Raw genomic sequence first — 20,944 nt, forward strand, 5'->3', positions numbered from 1 at the left:
CAGAGTAAAGAAATTAAAATGAAGAACAGATGGGTGATTAACCAAAAGCAAACATGTTTTGGGTTTCTGCCACGAATCCATAGTGAGTTATACATATTTGCCTCTCTCTTCTGTTTACAGGATTTAAAATTATAACCTCGGAATGATGACAGAGTTGAAGCACCCAGATGGCCAGTCTGTGTCTTTCTGGTAGGCAAGCATTTCTGAATTATTTTGTCCTCTCCTCCCTGTCTTGATGGGAATTGATTCCCAGATAACCTAACTACAACTTATCATTGATTCATATTGAACCTGCTACTACTCAAGGGTTTGTTAAGTGGATGATAGCATTAGATAAGGGCAGCCACTGCCAATTTACTGTACTGTACAATGAGTGTGAGACCATATTTTCTTCTACCTTTCTTCCACATGCAAATTAAATTTAAATTACAGATATATTTTCAGAACACTCCAACCAAAGTCAAAAGCTTTGTGAAACAGCTTTGAGCATTTGAATGGAGACATAAGTGGAGTGTGTATTTGTATTGGAAAGGAGAGTTGCATGCAGCAAATGCAACGCAACGAACTGGCAAATGCCATTGACAAATTCCAAACCTAAATGCCTAGTCAATTAGTGTGCCGAATGTGAAACAGCTGTGTAGGAAGTGGCACCCCCCAGTGGCCAGGCTTTGCTCATCACAGACCCCTCCCCAAGGTAGTGATCCCAGACACGACAGAAAAAAAAAATGACCGGGGGAGGGTAGAAGACGGCCCGGGGAGGACACAACCGCCAACCCCTCACCGCAGTCACAGGTGGCCGTCCAGGCAACCCAAAGCGAGGCGTCCAGCCGAGCAGGTCAGGAGATCGGCCAGGACTCCAAGCACCAGGGTCCCCACGGCGTGACTTGGGTTGACGTTCTCGAGGAGGAACCCAAAGGCATAGCAGGAACCAGACGGGAGCAGGTGACGGCTCCTGACGAAGACTTCCCAGGATGTGGTCGCGAGCCAGTGACTGCCTCGGGTTGGTCGACGCTGAGACATGGACATGAGGCGGCCGTGGATAGGTTGCCATTGAGACGTAGTAATCAGGCAGCTGAGGATCGGTCGCCATCGAGGTGTTGTCATCAGACGGCTGTGGATCAGTTGCCGCTGCGGCGTGGTCCTGAGTCGGTCGAAGCGTTATCATCAGGCGGCCAAGGATCAGTCGCCGACGAGGCGTGAACATGGTCATCGGGGGGCCAAAGGTTGGTCGCCGACGACGCATGAACGTTAGGCGGCCGAGGATTTGTCACTGACGAGGCATGAACGAGGTCATCAGGCAGCCAAGGATCTGACCCTGCTGAAGCGTGGTCATCAGGCGGCCAGGGATCGGTCGCCGTCGAGGCGTGGTGTGACTCGGCGGCGGCTCGGTCACCACTGAGAAGTGGGTGTGGTTCAGTGGCAGCTCAGTTTCCACGAAGGCCAAAACCAATACAAAACTCGCTGTCTACAAACCATTATCAGTCACTGTGACTTGACGGGCACAATCGCGCTCGAACGCCATCGCATTCGCAAATCTGCACAGTCAAACACGAAAAATCACGCGTGTAAAAATTTTTACGAGTAGAAATACATAGATATTGAAAGACGTTGCTTATTTTGTGTAGTCTTGACCAATGCAATTGCGCAATTCTCACACATTCTCAGGGCACATGAAAACCGACCCAGCACAATGAACCACAGCCTCTTGTTTTTTTTTTTTTAACATGGAAGCACACGGTCTCCTGCTAGTTTACCTAACTCCGCCCCCTCTGGCTCTTAAAGGGGGACATGCATAATTACAAACACCACCAGTGCTTTATTTAGCAACACAGTCTGGCAACATAGAGCAAAGAGACTTAGACATGCTGCTTATGTTTATGCTCAATAATAATGGTAAAAGTAAAAAAAAGTATTGTTGCTTTAATGAATTTCAGGATATGTGAATAATAGAAGAAAAAGTGGTAAAACTGGATGAGATTGTCTTTTTTTTTTTGAGTAAAAAAGATCTGGTTTGAAGCCAAAGAAGAAAGGTGTATAATGTTAAAATTCCACCCTGGCACAGCCTGATTGAGGAGGAAAGCACACACAATACAGTCCACAAAAATCTAATTCTGTATTTTAAACATAGGAGGCAACAAAACAACCTTAAAACTGTTTGGGATCATCATTCAGCTTTCAACATGCATTGCTAAAGATATTCTTCAAGCAATAATTCAGTTTTACACCAAGAAAAACAGAAAGGGATATCATTGTGGGTTAAAAAAAAAAATGAAACAAAGTTGCAAGTGACCTTTCAAATTTATAGTTCATAGTTGGCTTGGTCCCCTCCTTGAACCGTCACCTTATCGTGGTGGAGGGGTTTGTGTGTCCCGATGATCCTAGGAGCAAGTTGTCTGGGGTTTCATGCCCTTTACAGGGTCGCCCAAGGCAAAAAGGTCCTAGGTGAGGGACCAAACAAAGGGACGCAAAAAACCCTATGGCGAATAAAAAAATTGTATGTTGGTTTCCCTTGCCTGGATGCGGGTCACCGGGGCCCCCCTCTGGAGCCAGGCCTTGAGGTGGGGCTCGAAGGGGAGTGCCTGGTGGCCAGGCCTGCACCCATGGCCTCGGCCGGGCACAGCCTCAAAGGGTAACATGCACCCCCCTTCCCATGGGCTCACCACCTGTGTGAGGGGCCAGAGGTGTCGGGTGCAATGTGAGCTGGGTGGTGGCCAAAGGCGGGGACCTTGGCGATCCGATCCCCGGCTACAGAATTTAGCTTTAGGGACATGGAATGTCACCTTTTTGGCAGGGAAGGAGCCCGACTTGGTGCGTGAGGTTGAGAAGTTCCGACTAGATATAGTCAGACTCACCTGTACGCACCGCTTGCGCTCTGGTACCACTCCTCTTGAGAGACTCATTGCCCTCTGACTTGGGGCTTTACCCCGGTGGAGGGTGAGAGGGTAGCCTCCTTTTAGTCCTTAGAGGGAGTGCGGGAGAGCGCTCCCTCTGAGGACTCCATCATACTGCTGGGGGACTTCAATGCTCATGTGGGCAATGACAGTGAGACCTGGAAGGGTGTGATTGGGAAGAACGGCCACCCCGATCAGAACCTGAGTGGTGTTCTGTTATTGGACTTCTGTGCTCATCACAGATTATCCATAACAAATTCTATGTTCAGGCATAGGGGTGTCCATTATGGGGTACTGAGCCCCCGATACAGGCTGTTTGGTCCCTGCACGACCATTGTCAGAGTGTCATGTGCAAGGCTGAACCACGGCCAAAAAGGGCGTGGCCTGGCCACCGCTTTGAGCGGTTTCATCGACAGTGAAGAAATAAGTATTTGAACGCCCTGCTATATTGCAAGCTCTCCAACTTAGAAATCATGGAGGGGTCTGAAATTTTCATCGCAGGTCCATGTCCACTGTGCGAGAGATAATCTAAAAAGAAAAATCCAGAAATTACAATGTATGATTTTTTTAACAATTTATCTGTGTGATACAGCTGCAAATAAGTATATGAACACCTGTCTCTCAGCGAGAATTCTGACCCTCAAAGACCTGTTAGTCCGCCTTTAAAGTCCACCTCCACTCCATGTATTATCATGAATCAGATGCACCTATGTGAGGTCATTAATTGGATAAAGACACCCGGCCACCCCATACAATCAGTAAGACTCAAACTTGTAACATGACCAAAACTAAAGAGCTGTCCAAAAACACCAGAGACAAAATTGTACAACTCCACATGGCTGGAAAGGGCTACAGAGAAACTGTACATACTTTTCCTTAAAATGAGATATTTGACCTCTCTCAACATATTAAGAGTCCAACTTACATCTGAAACATTATCATCTCTAAGGTTGTTGAAATTCCATCAATTGACATTAAGAATATTGCTATTTCTGATCGTTTTTGTATTTTTTTTTAATTAGAGGTTGTTCCAAAAGTTCAGAGAAGCTCTATATCAATTGAGAACAGGTACATAAATGAGAGTACTGCTATTACAACAATGGAAACAGTAGCTGTGCCACAAACTGTTAATGCTGAGATAGTTGAAAATTTGAACAATTTCACCTGGAAATATCAAATGTATGTCACTCCTGTTAAACCCAAGACCATCTTGAGGTGACATAGAACATTGTGGAGGAGCAAAAATGATGGTCAAAAGCTCTAAATCAAAGTGTAGGAACATAGGTGGAGAAAAAAATAAACTCCAAATTGAGCACAACCTCTACAAAATCTTTGTAATTTTCATTAAGAGTTTGTCAAGTCTACACAACACTTTTTGAAATCATCAGTAAGAACTTCAACAATACTCACGCTGTTTGCTGTGGTTAACAAGCTCACAACCTTCTGAATCAGATCACTCCAGAACTTCTGACACCTGATAAATGCAATGAATTTGCTTGTCATTTTTGTGAAAAAATACAATCCATCAGGTTGATGATAGAATGATACTACATCTGAAGCCACCCAGGGAAAACAATACTATAATGTCAGAATTTGACATAGTTGAGCAAAAAACTGTAGAGAAAACGGTTCAGCAGCTGAAACCATTAAAAGGCAGTCTTGACTCAATACCATCTGACTTTTTCCAAGCCACTGCAAAGTCTGTGCTTGCTGCTTTGCAGGAAATAATCAATAGCTCACTTCCATCTGACGAGCTCTTAAAGTAGCTGCTGTTAACCCTCTTTAAAAAAAGAAAAAAGGGAAAAAAAGTGCGCTGGACGCTTCCTGTTTGCAAGGTTCCCCCCAGTAGACAACAATAGCAGGCTAGCCAACGACTTGAACAGCTTTTACTGCAGATTTGAAAAGGTCACTTTCACTCCACACAACCACCAAGTCGCAACGCCGTCCACTTCAACAACGCCACCATCTTCAACTCTAGCATTTAACATCAATGAAAGAGACATGGGGCAGAGCTTAAACAACAGAAGATATACAAAGAGCCATGCTCAAATCTTGTGTCCCCATCCTGCCTCAAAGTCTGCGCAGACCAACTTGCTCCTGTCATCACAAAGCACTTTAACAGGTCTCTAGAACTGTGTGAAGTACCAACCCTGTTTCAAACGCTCCACCATCATACCTGGTCCTAAAAAAATCAGCAGTCTCAAGTCTTAAAGACTACAGGCCTGTTGCCTTGACATCTGTGGTTATAAAGTCATTTGAAGGCCTTGTGTTGGACCACCTCAAGAGCGTCACAGGTCCCCAGCTGGACCCACCGCAGTTTGCTTATTGAGCTAACAGGTCTGCCGTCAACATGGGTCTGCACTTCATCCTTGTACATCTCGACAGCAAGGGAACCTTTGCAAGGATACTCTTCATGGATTTCAGATGTGTTTAATACCATAATCCTTCAACTCCTCTCCTCCAAGCTTCTCCAACTCAGCGTCTCACCTGCCATCTCCCAGTGCATCTACAACTTCCTGACGGGCACGACACAGCAAATGAGGCTGGAAGACACCACCTAATCCACATGCACTATCAGCACCACGGCACCCCAAGGTTGCGTCCTCTCACCTCTGCTCTTCTGGCTCTACACAAATAACTGCACCCCGAGGCACCAGGCTGTCAAACTCGTGGAGTTCGCAGATGACACCACTGTCATCGGCCTCATCCAAGAAAGCGACGAGTCTGCGTATCGACAGCAAGTGGCGAGACTGGAGCTTTGGTGTGGCACACACAACCTGGCATTGAACACTCTAAAGACTGTAGGAACGATTGTGGATTCAAAAGGGATCCTTCACCACAGCTTCTCCTCATGCTCTCCAACTGTCTTGTGTCAACTGTTGAGATGTTCAAGTTCTTGGAAATTACAGTCTCACAGGACCTGAAGTGGACGATAAATATCAACTCCATCTTCAAAAAAGCCCGGCAAAAGTTGTACATCTTGCAGCTTCTGAGGAAGCACGGCCTGTCACAAGAGCTACTGAGACAGTTCAACACAGCGGTCATCGAATCACCGCCTTGTATTTCCATCACAATCTAGTTTGGGGCTGCCACAAAAAAGGACAAACTCCAACTGCAATGGGCAATCAAAATCGCTGAACAGATTGTCGGCACCACCCTAACCCACCTTTGAAGATTTGCAAGCCACTCGAACAAAGGAACAGAGCGGCCAGGATCCTTTCGGACTTTCCACATACTGGCCACCAGCTCTTCCAACTCCTTCTGGCAGGTAGGCACTACCGGTCAATGCAAATCAAACTAGAAGGCATTCAAACTGTTTTTTTCCCTCTTACAATTAAGTCATTAAATTCTTGATCAGAGAACCTCGTATTTTCTGCCTTGCACCATTGTTGGGACACACCCTCACTTCCTACTGGTCCAGTCAGTATTAGTATTGGTACAGTCGCTCACATTTGAAAAATGTATGGGTGTGGTCAGAGAGGCCCTGTAGCTCAGTGGTTAGAGTACTGGTTTGGTAAACCAGGTGTTGTGGGTTCGCACTGGGGCCTCCACTCCCTGAGAAGGGTTGCGTCAGGAAGGGCATCCGGCGTAAAAATTGTGCCAAACATATATATGCATTCATCTGAGATGACACGCTGTGGCGACCCCGAAAGGGACAAGCTGAAAGAAACACACACACACGGGTGTGGTCAGTCCTGCCTGCAGATATAAAGTTGCAGGTGTGATTAAGGATGGAATCTCAAGACCTTAAAATAACTTAGTTGTTATACCGGAGTATGTAGTTGTTACCTAATATCATAATTTATTGACACTGCACAGACTTAGACAGACATTTTTAAAGATGTCTTCACAAGTCTGTCACCGTGCCGCCATAATAAAATAATAAAAATTAATAACGCTATGAAGCTAAACTTTCAGTTTTACTATACAAGAGTATTTGATTGTCCTAAGAATCAACGTATCCCGAACCAAACCAAAAACCGTGACCACAAAACAGAGATATGGACAGAATTGTTGATTTTGTAAACCTTTCCACCCCTAGCTTCTAAAGGGTGCAAAAAATGAAAAACGCTCATAGAATAAAAGAGAGAGTGCAACAAGGGTACCTAGTGAACTGAATATTTAAATATTTCAGGAGAAGCTTCCAAGTGTGTGCTATTTTTGCAACCTGATTCATAATTCAGCATGAACATTTTTCTCCTAGGAACCCTGAAACGCTTAGGTCTGTTTGGAAAACGTAGCGGTCACTGTGAGTCACAAACCTCCTCAGAAAGGCTCTGATAAAATGAGATGAAAACGACCAGACAATTAAACAGAGACAACTGCCAATTTTTCCAGAAAGACAATCAAGGTAAAGTTGTTGGAGATGCAACTGTAATACCAAAAGGTTGTCATGAACCACAGGCTCGGGGGCGGAGACAAATGTAGGACTCCGAGACGAAGGTATGGTGCTGAGCGTGGTTTTATTTTATTATAAGCAAGGTCATACACGGCATAGGAGTCCAACAAGGCAGGATCCAAAAAACATGAAACAACATAAACAAAGACATGACTAGAATATGGTGGCACTGGCTCGCTGTGACAAAGGGTTACTCTACACATAAACTTGCAACTTACGCATAGTGGAGTAACCCAGGATGCGGTGAACCACACTCAATGAACTGGCAAATGCCAGTGACAAAACTCCATCTCGAATGCTTGGTCTAATTCCAGTGCCTAATGCGAAACAGCTGTGTCAGAGGTGGCACCGCCCAGAGCAGTGGCCTGGCCACGCCCCTCTTGGCACTGGCCAGGCCTTGCTTGTGACAGACGTGAGGGAGCCTTTGACGGGTCGGCGCCAGCAAAGGAACGTGAGGCAGCCATGGACAGCTCGCCGCTGAAATGGTAACGTGAGGCAGCCATGGATGGGTCATCGACAAGGCTTGGACGTGGTCATCAGGCAACTGGGGACTGGTTGCTGTTGGAGCATGGTTGTCAGGCGGCCGAGTCTCGGTCACCGTCGAGGTGTGAACGTGGATTGGCAGGGGGTTGGTCGCCGCTGAGGAGTGGGCGTGGCTTGGCAGTGGATCGGTCGCCACCGAGGCGTGGGCGTGGCTCGGCAGCGGATCAGTCGATACTGAGGCATTGGTGTGGTTCGGTCATTAATCCAAAGCACTATGAACCCTGTCCGTGAGGACCGCAATTTCAGCACCCCGCTGTTCTAACTGCTCCTTTATATTGCGGAAGACAGCATCAAAGACCTCGGTCCGCTGCACCTCAGGGGCTGCGGACCCCTCCTCCATCTGGGCCGGAAGGTTCGCCATCGACTCCAAGTCTGCTGGCTTGGTCGTCGGCAAAGCGTCGGTAGAAGTTGGCTGTGGCTGGATCGGCGGCGAGACGTGGATGGGCGTCGGCTGTGGCTTGGTCGTCGCTGGGGCGGCGGCGGATGTAGGCTGAGGCTCGGTCGCTGGCGCGACATAGATGGACGTCGGCTGTGATTTGGTCGCCTTTGGGGCTGAAGCGATCGTCCGCTGTGGCTTGGTCGCCGGCAAAGCGTGGGCGGATGTCAGCTGTGGCTAGGACGCAGAGCATTGGAAGGGACAAGGTGGCACCCTACTCAGGCGTTTTCCTTTGGCCGCCACATGGAGGGCCCGGATAGATGGCCAAATGGGTTACCCAAAAAGAATTAGAGAAAGAGGACTTGGACTCACAGTGTGAAAGCACTCGGGAGGTGGAAGCACGGGACCGCGAAACAAACTGACTGAGACTCATCACCGGGAGGGAAAATTCAAAGTCTTTGTCCAAGTCAGAATCAGGCAGCCGGTCATATAAATTTCAGTCTTCCTCGTAATCCGAAAAGAGTCCAAAAAAATATGTGGTGGCGACCGGGTCCTGGTTGGAACATAATCAGGCCACCTGGATGGTGCAGATGTCGCAGTAAGCGAGGTCAATATAACAGAGCCCACCCGGATAGGAGAGGCTTGGTCCTCAGGCAAGCGGCGTGCCCGGTGACGTGGCCGCTGACACCGCGTCTTCCCTGTTGGGTCCTGTACAGGCCAGTTCGTTGTCATGAACCAGCAGCACGGGGGCAGACCCAAATTCAGGACTCCAAGACGAAGGCATGGTGTTTAGCGTGGTTTTATTCTAAAGCAAGGTCATACACAGTGTAGCAGTTTGAACAGAAAAAAAAATCTCAAAAGAGAGCACTCAAAAATGTTGCTTGAATCAAATTATTAACTCATTTCCTGCCAATGCCATTCAAGGACGTCATGAAGAATCCATCTTATCCCTGTCAATCCAGTTTAAAGATGTCAATGGTGTTTTTTAAAAGAGATGGGTGGAGGAGAGTTTTGTGCAGTTTATGTGTTATTGTCAAGCAATACCAGATTACCATCCTGGAGAGGGCAATGATACCTTTACCTGAACGTCCCTCCCTCAAAAGAAGAAGAGGGGGGCAGGCCAGTGAGGTCCAAGAGACATTGAAAAAAAAAAAGGTTGTGGTTCCGATTTCTCAACCGACCCTAAAAATTACGTAATAAATATGTGAGTAGCGTGGTTCTCATGCACGCATATGCAGAAGCACAGGTATGTCGGGTGTTTGCCAGCAGCCGCAGCAGGCGGCGGCATGGCCGTGTGCCACTTTCTCGTGCGTGCTGCTCCACATTGTTCTCCCATGATTACGTTGTATATTTAAGCCATGTTTTTCATGCTACTTGTTACCAGATCATTGTGTGTACATATATGCATGTGTGTTCACGGACGTCAGCTGTAGCGTAACTGTATTGTCCCATGCCATAGCGTTATTGAGCCAAATCAAGTCAAGTTACGTTTTGATATTTTGCCATGTCCGATTTTTGACAATGTTTCATGTTTTTTGGACTACTCCTTAATAAATTTGGATCATGTTATGCAGAAGAGAGCTTGAATTAATGAGAACTAACAAGAAAATGGCGGCACCATTTGCTGGAGATGGAGTAAAAATATTTTGAAAAAAAAAACAAAAAACAGCCAAGTTCTGAAATGTAGGAAATCGGAACTGCAACATTTTTTGGGCTTTAGTTTGTGTATCGCTGCTCTGTTGTTCAATTGTTGGCAAATGAGAGCTTCATCAAACCTTGTAAAAAAATGTCATGCCATGCTCAGCCCATGTTAAGATTTAGTGCCCAGTACTGTACGGTAATGTACAAACATAATGTTGACATGTTCGGAAGAACATTACTGTAATTTTGTAAGAATCACTGCAATACGGTATGTCCACCTGCACCGGGCTTCAAATGTTGGTCATGGTACTGCCTCACGGTTCAGGGGGATGATACATTAGTTAAAGTAATTTCTAAATAAGTATTTTGCTGAGCTTTTGTTTTTCCAAATTTCCCAATGCCAATGATTAGTACAATGTTTAAAGAGCGCAAACACAATCAGGTGTGTGACTTTCAGGTCAAGCAAGCCTAAAACTGTGTCTTGTTATAAAGGGATTGACGCCTATAAAATTCAAGGCTATTCATGTTGATAGAGCAGTCCAATGAAAATCTTATATCCCTGTAGAGAGTCAAAATAATGGACTTTGTCCTTGGTCCCCTGCAGCTAAAGACCTCTTGTGGGGGACGCCTAGAGCTACTGCAACGGGGCTTTGCTGCCCTCTAGATGAGTTCAGCAGCCAACAGGCCCAGCGAATTGAATACTGTATTGTGTTGATGTGTGTATGTGTGTGCATGTGTTCACATGTACACGTGTGTGCACATGCAAATACAGACTCACACAATGCAAATTTCGGGTCAACCATTGTTACATTTACTGAGTTGAGAAACCTTAAATTCTTGTCTCTCCTGCTTCCCTCTGTTGCCTAGGTATTTTCTACATGTTCATCCAGTGTTGGTGAACAATTCATTGCCAGACTGCTTTTATTATATTTGACAGTAAAGTAATAAATCCTTGTGTCTCCAACAATGGTTTGTGTGTGGATTTACTCAAGTCAAATGGAAAATTACTTTCCAGGTTAATCCTGTTGTATATCACACTTTGTAATCCTAAATGGAGGTGGATAAAAGCTTTCAATGTTGGCATGCTGAAAATATATTTTCTTTGCACAAATGGGAGCTTGTTTAAAAACAATAACTGCTATTCCCACCCTTTTGCGATAGTCTGGTATCTTCCTTTCAAGAACATAATCTGAACTGGACTACCAATGGGCAGGCAAGTCCACACAAAGCTATCAAGTCGTGCTCTTTTGCAGTTTGCACTTTAGCCCTATAGAGAAAAGGTGTCTTTTTACTCCAATCCCTTTTGTTATTCATTGATCAATATTAAAATTAAAAAATTCCCTCTTATCGATCAATTCCACCCTAAGTGTTTTGATATTTGGTTAGGGTTATATTTGAATCCTCAAGAGAATCAACCAAATTTTAATATTATTCAAAGAAAACAACTATATTGTCATGATCCTGCCGCTTCAGCACGAGCTGTGCGGGGGGTCCGCGCAGGTGGGCTGATTGGAAGGTGCACACCTGCGCCTCATGCAGCCTGATTATGCTGTGGATTTATATGACCGCGATGACAACTGGCCGGCGCCAGTTCGTATGATCTTCATGTCCCGTTCGTGTGGTCCGGTATCCCTGATTGAACCTGTGTACCGACCTTCGTCCGTTCTCCGACCAACCTTGTAAGCCTGACTCCTTCGTTACTTCTGCCTGCTTTGATTGTTCTCCTGTGTACCGACTCCTGCCTGTCCGCTCACCTGCTCTCTTCGCCCGACGTCCCAACTACCGCTGCTGCACCGGACTGCCTGCTCGACCCCCGACCTCTGCATATAATAAACGTGTCTCTTCTTGAACTACATTGCGTCTTCCGAGTTCCTGCATTTGGGTCCTACTCTCGCTTCGATGGGACGTGACAGAACGAACTGGCCAATACAGGACCCAGCAGGAAAGACCCGGCGTCGCCGGGACCGACGCAAGGTAGACCGTCTGCCGGAGGACCAAGCCTGTCCAATCCGGGTAGGCTCCCTGACGTCCTCCGCTTCCGTGTCTTACACTCCGCCAGCGAGGTATGAATACGTCCCGAACACGACCCGTCCCGCTCTTCATATTCTTCTGGACTCTGACTTTTCGGAATATGAGGAGGACCGCGATTTGTATGACCGGCTGCCTGAGTACGACTCCGACGACTTTGATTTTGAATCTCTTTGCCCGGCTTTTCATCCCAGTCAGTTTGCTCCGCCTCCCCGCGTTTCCAGCACCCGACCAACTTCGCCCTGTAGGTCCAAGTACACCAATCTGTACGAGGGAACCCGCTTGGCCATCTACCCGGGACCTCCGCGTGGCGGCCAGAGGAGACGCCCCGGCCGGGCGCTCGCTTGTGCCTCCCGCTGCGCGGCAACTAAGACACAGTCCTCCCACTCCTCGCCGGCAACGGCAAAGCCCGCAGACCGCAGGCCGCAGTGGGAACGGACTCGCCACCTCGCCAAGCGCACGTGGCTGTGGAAACCGACCTGCCCCCTTGCCAAGTGGACGTCGCAGTGGGTACGGACTCGCCACCTCGCCAAGCGCACGTAGCTGTGGAAACTGACCCGCCTCCTCGCCATTCCCACGTCGAGGTTTTGGCTGTTCCGAGCAGAGTTCACGCGGCAGTCGGAACTGACCCGCTCCCGAGACACGCCCACGTGTCAGTTTCGACTGACTCTCTGCCGACTCTCGTTCACGTTGCCCTGGAAACGGATTCGCCACCGCGCCACGCCCACGTTGCTGTTTCAACGGATGGACTGCAAGCTCACGTGGCAGTGGGGACCGACCCGATGCCGCCTCACGTTGCTATCCAGGAGGTGGCGACGTCTCCACAGCCGCTTCTCGTCCGTGCTCTGGAGTACCAGTGGCGACCGGCCCGCGGACGCTCCACACTCCTGCTTCGTCGGCGACCGTCCCGCGGACGCTCCACACTCCTGCTCTGTCGGCGACGAGCACGCCCATACGTTCCCGTCCAGGAGGTGGCGACAGTGTCACTGCCTTCTCACGTTGCTGTCCAGGAGGGGGCGATGGTGTCGCTGCCTTCTCACGTTGCTGTCCAGGAGGGGGCGATGGTGTCGCCGCCTTCTCACGTTGCTGTCCAGGAGGGGGCGATGGTGTCGCCGCCTTCTCACGTTGCTGTCCAGGAGGGGGCGATGGTGTCGCCGCCTTCTCACGTTGCTGTCCAGGAGGGGGCGATGGTGTCGCCGCCTTCTCACGTTGCTGTGCAGGAGGGGGCAATGGTGTCGCCGCCTTCTCACGTTGCTGTCCAGGAGGGGGCGATGGTGTCGCCGTCTTCTCACGTTGCTGTCCAGGAGGGGGCGATGGTGTCGCCGCCTTCTCACGTTGCTGTCCAGGAGGGGGCGATGGCGTCGCCGCCTTCTCACGTTGCTGTCCAGGAGGGGGCGATGGCGTCGCCGCCTTCTCACGTTGCTGTCCAGGAGTGGGCGATGGCGATGGGGTCGCCGCCTTCTCACGTTGCTGTACAGGAGGTGGCGATGGCGATGGGGTCGCCGCCTTCTCACGTTGCTGTCCAGGAGGTGGCGATGGGGTCGCCGCCTTCTCACGTTGCTGTCCAGGAGGTGGCGATGGCGATGGGGTCGCCGCCTTCTCACGTTGCTGTCCAGGAGGTGGCGATGGCGATGGGGTCGCCGCCTTCTCACGTTGCTGTCCAGGAGGTGGCGATGGCGATGGGGTCGCCGCCTTCTCACGTTGCTGTCCAGGAGGAGGTGGCGATGGCGATGGGGTCGCCGCCTTCTCACGTTGCTGTCCAGGAGGTGGCGATGGCGATGGGGTCGCCGCCTTCTCACGTTGCTGTCCAGGAGGTGGCGATGGCGATGGGGTCGCCGCCTTCTCAGGTTGCTGTCCAGGAGGTGGCGATGGCGATGGGGTCGCCGCCTTCTCAGGTTGCTGTCCAGGAGGTGGCGATGGCGATGGGGTCGCCGCCTTCTCAGGTTGCTGTCCAGGAGGTGGCGATGGCGATGGGGTCGCCGCCTTCTCAGGTTGCTGTCCAGGAGGTGGCGATGGCGATGGGGTTGCCGCCTTTTCACGTTCCTGTCCGACAAGAGCTGGGGAGTTCTGTGGAGCCACCCTGGAGCTGGAGAGACTTCGGAATGGTGGCAGTCATTGCACTGGTCCTTCTCTCCATCATCCTATTCGCTCCAGATGGCTCCCAGCCACTTCATGACCTGGCCTCGTTGGTGACCAATCCACGGCTGCCTACTGACCAAGCCTCGGTGGCGACCAATTCCTGGTCATCTTGCAACGACGTCGTGGGAGGTTCTTGTCCGGAGCAGTGGCCTGCCTCGTTCTGGTTCCTCCTCTGGACACCCCTTCCGCCCACCCCTGCCTGTGTTAATTATTGTCTGTTTTTTCGTTTAGGCACGTCTGGGAGTCGTGCCTTTTCGGGGGGGGGGGGGGTACTGTCATGATCCTGCCGCTTCAGCACGACCTGTGCGGGGGTCCGCGCAGGTGCGCTGATTGGAAGGTGCACACCTGCGCCTCATGCAGCCTGATTATGCTGTGGATTTATATGACCGCGATGACAACTGGCCGGCGCCAGTTCGTATGATCTTCATGTCCCGTTCGTGTGGTCCGGTATCCATGATTGAACCTGTGTGTACCGACCTACGTCCGTTCTCCAACCGACCTTGTAAGCCTGACTCCTTCGTTACTTCTGCCTGCTTTGATTGTTCTCCTGTGTACCGACTCCTGCCTGTCCGCTCACCTGCTCTCTTCGCCCGACGTCCCAACTACCGCTGCTGCACCGGACTGCCTGCTCGATCCCCGACCTCTGCATATAATAAACGTGTCTCTTCTTGAACTACCTTGCGTCTTCCGAGTTCCTGCATTTGGGTCCTACTCTCGCTTCGATGGGACGTGACATATACAAAATGCAGTTCTTAAATGAGGGATCGTATAATTAGCAGGGGAAGCAAGACCCATGTGAAAGGGTGAAGAAAAAAACTAATGAAGACTTTGGAGTGACCTCGTCAAAGTCTGGACCTGAATCCTATTAACATGCTGTGGTATAACATAAAAAAGCTGGTTCATGCTCAAAAACCCTTCAATGTGGCTGAATTATTTTGCAATTTTCCAAAAAGTGGCCCCAAATTCCTCCACAGCAGTGTAAGACTCATTGCAAGTCAGAAGGGGCGCGTTTGTCTCCCATACTTAGGGTGCACCGCATGTTTTCATTGGCGAATGTCCGAGTGACGTCACAGACGAAGGATGCATTCAATATGGCGACCACTTGGATATCATAGAATGACACTTCTGCAACTTCGCACATGGATGACGCGCTCTCCGCTCACATTTATTTTTTTCTATAGACATTGAAGTGAATTATGTTATATGTATTTTTCATTACAATATCTATTTTAGAATGCTTATAGGGATGACACTTGGGCTTCAGATTCAATGTTATTATGTTCCACAATGTACAATTGTAAGTATGTCAAAGGACGTCAACTTTCACCTGAAATAAGACTAGAGATGGAAGTGGACTTTCGTCAAAATTCCTGAAAATACAAATGCAAGCACTGAAGGTGTTAAGTCTTGCTAAGTGAGTCCGAGGGCATGCTCCCCCGGGAAATTTTTGAAAAATGGATGGCTGTGGTGTATTCTGGCAATATCTGTGAACAAAATCCAAACAAAAATTGAAAGTAAAATTTCCAAGTCCTGACCAAAAACAAAACTGGGCAGAAGTTCCCCAAGTGTCAAGCCCAGATTTTTTTGCCCCCCATCCTCCTATCACTGGATAGTACAAAATCACATTTTTCATTAAAATATGCTTAAAACATGCCATCTTATCTCAAGACAAATGAATTAAGTGAACTACTCAGTAAAAAGACATCTAAAATTGTCCTTTACTCCACATTATATATATTATGGACGAGATAGGCTTAGATGGAAAAAGATGACACGCTGTGGCGACCCCTAACGGGACAAGCCAAAAGGAAAAGAAGAAGAATGGAAAATACATGAAAATATAGCCTGTAATTTCTACACCGTACAGCAAAACATGTTAAAGAAGTTGATCTGTAGTAATTACTATTAACATTTAAGTCTCAAACTCGCGTTGTACTGATACACTCGACCACATTTTTCACTATCTTCGGTATAGATCTAGGAATACTAATAGTATAATGAGTTGCCTTTAATATATATATATATATATATATATATATATATATATATATATATATATATAAAATCACTCACATTTGAAAAATGTATGGGTGTGGTCGGTCATGCTCGCAGACAAAGTTGGGGGTGTGATTGGGGATGGCCTTAAAATAACTTACTGGATTAATATAACATAACAGTAAATTAAAAATAAAATAAATACATAACTAAAATAGACAACTAAAATTTCAAACTCAGAAATGATCATTTCCAATTTCAACTGACATTCGTAGAACATGATGTAAAACGGTATTTAAAAATTTTCATCAATGAAAATTATTGATCTGTCAAACTTTATCTAAAGAAGTTAAATGCACTGGCCTGTCAAGAAATAAACACGAACGGTCTATACTCACAATGTTTTGAAATGCTGAAAGTTTAGTTCAACATAATCGGTGTTCGTGGCAACAAGCTAGCGATACATTGGAACAAACATTCCTGTCTAATGTTGTTTTGTTTTTTGTTTTTTTTTTACGCCATCACACTGCCTCGCAATCGACACAGTGAGCACCCTTGAATACTCCTTTGATATGGCTCATGATGTTGATGACTTTCGACGTAAATGTGTTTCGCATTGAGTGAAGCAGTTCTGAACATGCGCTTTCGTACATGCTCCATACATGCTCAGTACGGTTAACTTGCACTTCCTGTTTCCGTGTGAATACTGGTTGTTTTGGAGGAGGCATGTTTAGTTAACAACGTATATGAAATAAACATAAAAAATAAAAATACAAGGGGAGGGGCGTTACTGTTACTTGTGTTTGTGCCTCAACATGGCTACGCTCGTGAAAGCAAAACAACGAACTCAAAGGCATGTTTGTTGAATGTTGTCCACTAATATCCAGATTAATTTTAGGCAAATTTTCCTCAATTTTCCGGACTAATTTTCATGAAAATTTGAAAATCCGGAATTCCATGAAAATCCGGAGGACTTACATCACTGTAAGACCCAAAGCAATGTTTTGCCCTGACCGGGAGTTGACCACGTGAAAGGGGCCTGTGCGCAGTCCAGTTTTTATTCTACGTCATTGGAAGAGACAAATATAATGGCAGAAAAGAGTGAAGGCAAGATGAAAAAAAACCTTCCAAAAAACAGCTTTCAGTACTAGTATCTTATTGCACCATGGGAAAAAAATATTCCTGCGACTGACAGGAATGACTCCTTAGATCAGGGGTGCTCAATGTGTCGATCGTGATCAACTGGTTGACATCAGCCTGACGTCTTTGTTTTTTTTTAACATATCTGCAGCACACAGAACTTTCTCTAACAATGACCTGCTGCTCTAGCACACAGTCCTGCACAATTGAACTTACACCACCCCCCTCCGCTCTTAAAGGGGTACACTCATAATTACAAATGTTCCAGTACTTACGCAGCCCATCAATGTGGTTAATAATGACAACATCATTATTTTGCCACCCACCACCGGTGCTTTAGTTAGCAACACAGTCTGGGCAAAATATACCAAAGACGAGCTAGACATGCTGCTTATGTTTACTCTCGATCATAATGGCAAAAGTTAAAAAAGAAATGATGTTGCTTTAAGATGCCATGACTGTCGCAGAATGTGAATAATAGAAGAAAAAGTGCTGAAACTGGACAAAATTTTCTCTTTTTTGAGTGAGAAAGGTCTGGTCTGACGCCAAAGTAGAAAGTGCAGGATGAGATTATGTGTAATGTTAAAATTCCACCTTGGCACCGCCTGATCAAGGACGAAAGCACAGACAATACAGTGCACAAAAAGATAATTCTGTATTTTAAATATAGGAGGCAACATAACATTTACCTTAAAACTGTTTGGGAGCATCGTTCAGCTTTCAACATGCATTGGTAAAAATATTCTGCAAGCAATAATCCAGTTTAACACCAAGAAAAAAAGATGAGGATATCATTAACAAAAAAAATTAAACAAAGTTGGAAGCAACCTTTCAAATTTATAGTTCATAGTTGGCTTGGTTTGTTTAGCAATGTATTTTGTTTTGGTTTGTTGACATTTTCATTGTAATACAAAAATGTTCTTAAAGTCCCACTGACACCTGAATATATATTTTAAAATAGGTGTTGTTATCAAAACTACAGATGTTATTAATCACTTTGATGATAATACTAGTTGGAAAAAGTGAGCTGGGAGTGTTTTATTAAAGCACAAAGATTAAACGTATGACTCGACATCACTGTGGCGGCCATATTGTCTGTGACATCATGTCCAGACATCACACTGGATCCCTCACATTGAAAACACGCAGTGCCAAATACAAATAGCAGATGAACGTCCGACCTCCCCACCTATGGGTCGGGGGAAACAGCAGCCTGCGCCACCAACAATGGCGCCCCATGCCACCGCTAACGCCAGCTTGCGCCACCACTGACAGCACCCCGCGCCACCACTAACAGCACCCCACGCTGTCACTAACGGTGGCCCATGTGCCTCGAAACCTTGGCACATTCTGGGAGAAGGACTCCAATATGTCATTGGACACGGATTTCTAGAATAAGGACAAGGATGGCTGTCGAATGAGCTTTTTACTAATACTGCTGCTTTCGGACAAGTGCACAACTACACAATTACACGGACACCACACTGGCTTCCCGGAACATTTGCTGGAAATAATATCTGCCCATTTGGAAGACTCGTTCAAGTTTGGTGACCATACATCATTTGCCTAGTTAACTCGTGTTACACACTACTAAACTGTCTTTGTACGTCTATTTTGTTATTGTTTTGTCTTGTATTGTATTGTGTGTGATTAAATTGTCTTAAACGCAATACAAGTGCTTTGTTATATTTTGCTGGTTTGACCAAGGGAATTTATTTTAAATTATCACGTAACATATGCTATAAACTGTGAGACAAATTAGTCCCCCCCAACTATTTTTTTAATAGCTCTATACTCCCCTACCTGTCATTTGGTACCCACAAAGCTCTTGTTCTTTGCACCTGTGCAATAAATTTTTCACTATGAACCGGGTCTTTTGGAAACATGTGAAGAGTGAATCCATCCTCCCGAGGGTTCGAGCAAAATCCAGCAATACGGGGCAGCATTTCGGTTAACATGCAGTAAAGACAGCTAATTTTTCGCCAGTACAACAGGTATAAACACTCGACCCCGCCCCTGTAGGCGTATAGAAATAACGTCACTTCCTGGTTCTTCTTCAACACAACATCCTAGAGAGACTTTTCATGGCGGGAGATGAAAAAAATCGATATACAGTAATATTCTGGCGTTCTGTGATCTAACGGATGAGTCCATTCTGGCTGATTTTTTTGGGGTTAACATACTAAATTTCATGTTTTAGGTGTCAGTGGCACTTTAAAAATATTCTGATGGGAATGTAAATATTGTTATCTGAATCTTTTCATGAGCAATGTAACTTCAATGGATGGCACTGATCTGACCACAGTGCGGAACCAAACTAAGAGTAAGAGTACAATAAGTCTCTAAATTCTCTAAATTCATTTAAATAACATTATACTGTTGCTAACCAATGATGACAAAAGAACTTTTTACCATTAATGCAATTTCTTTGCTGAAGGCTTCGTCGTCTGTTTCATACATATTTAAACTAAACTTCATGCAACCTTTGAGACGTCCATCCGTTATTCATGAACATAGGTTGGTCTAAATGTTTTTTTTAAATGTGAGAAAGACTTTTCATATGCATAGATATAACCAAACATTGTCAGTACAGCAATACTCACACGCCACAGTGTGTGGTTTGTGACGGGAAGTGTGTTCAAAGTTTTCATAATCAGCTGGTCTGCAGGTTGAATTTTTTTCATTTGTCCCCACTTATGTGCACTCGCCAACAATGGTTGCTGACAGAGGCATGTTTTTATGTAAAAAAATTTCCCGTGGTGGGCAGCGTATAAGCACCCTGTCATTATAAACCACATTCGTAGGCTGCGTAAGGACTGTAACATTTGTAATTATGAGTGTACCCCTTTAAGAGCAGAGGAGGGGGCGGTGCAACGTAAACTAGGAAGAAGAGTGTGTGGCCATCATTGGATGTTGTGTAGCAGGTTGTTGTTACAGAAAGTTACGTGCCAAAATGTTAAAAGAAAAAAAAAGACACTGACATTTTTTTTGGGCCACACAGTCACACGATTGACCAGAAATTTGCAATGGACACATTGAGCACCCATCCTGTATATGTAGTGAAATGCGTGTTTCTTTGTGTTAAAAGCTTTTTTTCTTTTCATCTTTTCTGTGAAGCTTAAGTATTGCAAAGTACCTTTTCTTTTTCCTGATCTTTATTATTTTCTGTTATGCCAAAGAAGTGAAAGGAATGTTGTTTCTCGTTGATCGGCAAACGGATGTCGATTGCTGTGACTGAGTATTTGGTGCTGTCTCAGTCCTTGATAGAGGGTGCGCGTGTTCTCCCCTCAGCGCACATTGTGTCCTGAAGACGAAGACACCGCGTTGTGAATTAATTTCTCTTCATTTTGCTCCTTCCACAGAGGAGTGCTACATTTTGGTGCCTTGTCCAGTATATGTGCAGCGTGGAAGTAGTTCTTCCTGCTAAAGAAGTCAACGGCTGTCACCTGTCTCTTCTAAACTCTACCATAGCACCAAAGCGAACCAGCAACAGTGTTGTCCTATCAGTGAACAGAGAAAGCGAGCTGAGGTATTTCCACATACCTTGGGAGCTGCTCTCACATTCTAAAGGTGAAAAGGCATCACATCACACCATTCACCACCACAATGCAAAATGATGGCTTCATTTCCTTCGGAGGCAGAAAAAAATACAGCTTGAGATAATAAGAGAACTATGTGATTTGTCTTGGGAAACATTGGCTGAAATATCTGACTTTTTAGTCATCGCAGGGAAAGATCTAGAACTTGTGACAGGTTAAAGTCGAAGAGCTCTCATCAAATTAATTTCAGACT

The 20,944-nt window shown here is 46.3% G+C and overlaps 1 protein-coding gene across 9 annotated transcripts in view; it reads right to left on the reverse strand.

Annotated features, from left to right (window-relative positions):
* The window catches only part of rims1b (regulating synaptic membrane exocytosis 1b), a 145,065-nt gene that overhangs the window by 111,739 nt on the left and 12,382 nt on the right, over positions 1-20,944 (reverse strand). Inside the window, exon 1 of one of the 9 annotated variants that reach the window (XM_061830214.1) lies at positions 4,302-4,591. The exons of the other annotated variants lie outside the window; for them this stretch is intronic. The gene's annotated coding sequence lies outside the window, so the exon portion shown is untranslated. Of the gene's footprint in view, positions 1-4,301; positions 4,592-20,944 lie in introns of those variants that run through there. 9 annotated transcript variants of the gene reach the window in all.

This window comes from Syngnathoides biaculeatus, chromosome 9 (assembly GCF_019802595.1).
Source record: "Syngnathoides biaculeatus isolate LvHL_M chromosome 9, ASM1980259v1, whole genome shotgun sequence".
In the NCBI taxonomy this organism is placed as follows: domain Eukaryota; kingdom Metazoa; phylum Chordata; class Actinopteri; order Syngnathiformes; family Syngnathidae; genus Syngnathoides; species Syngnathoides biaculeatus.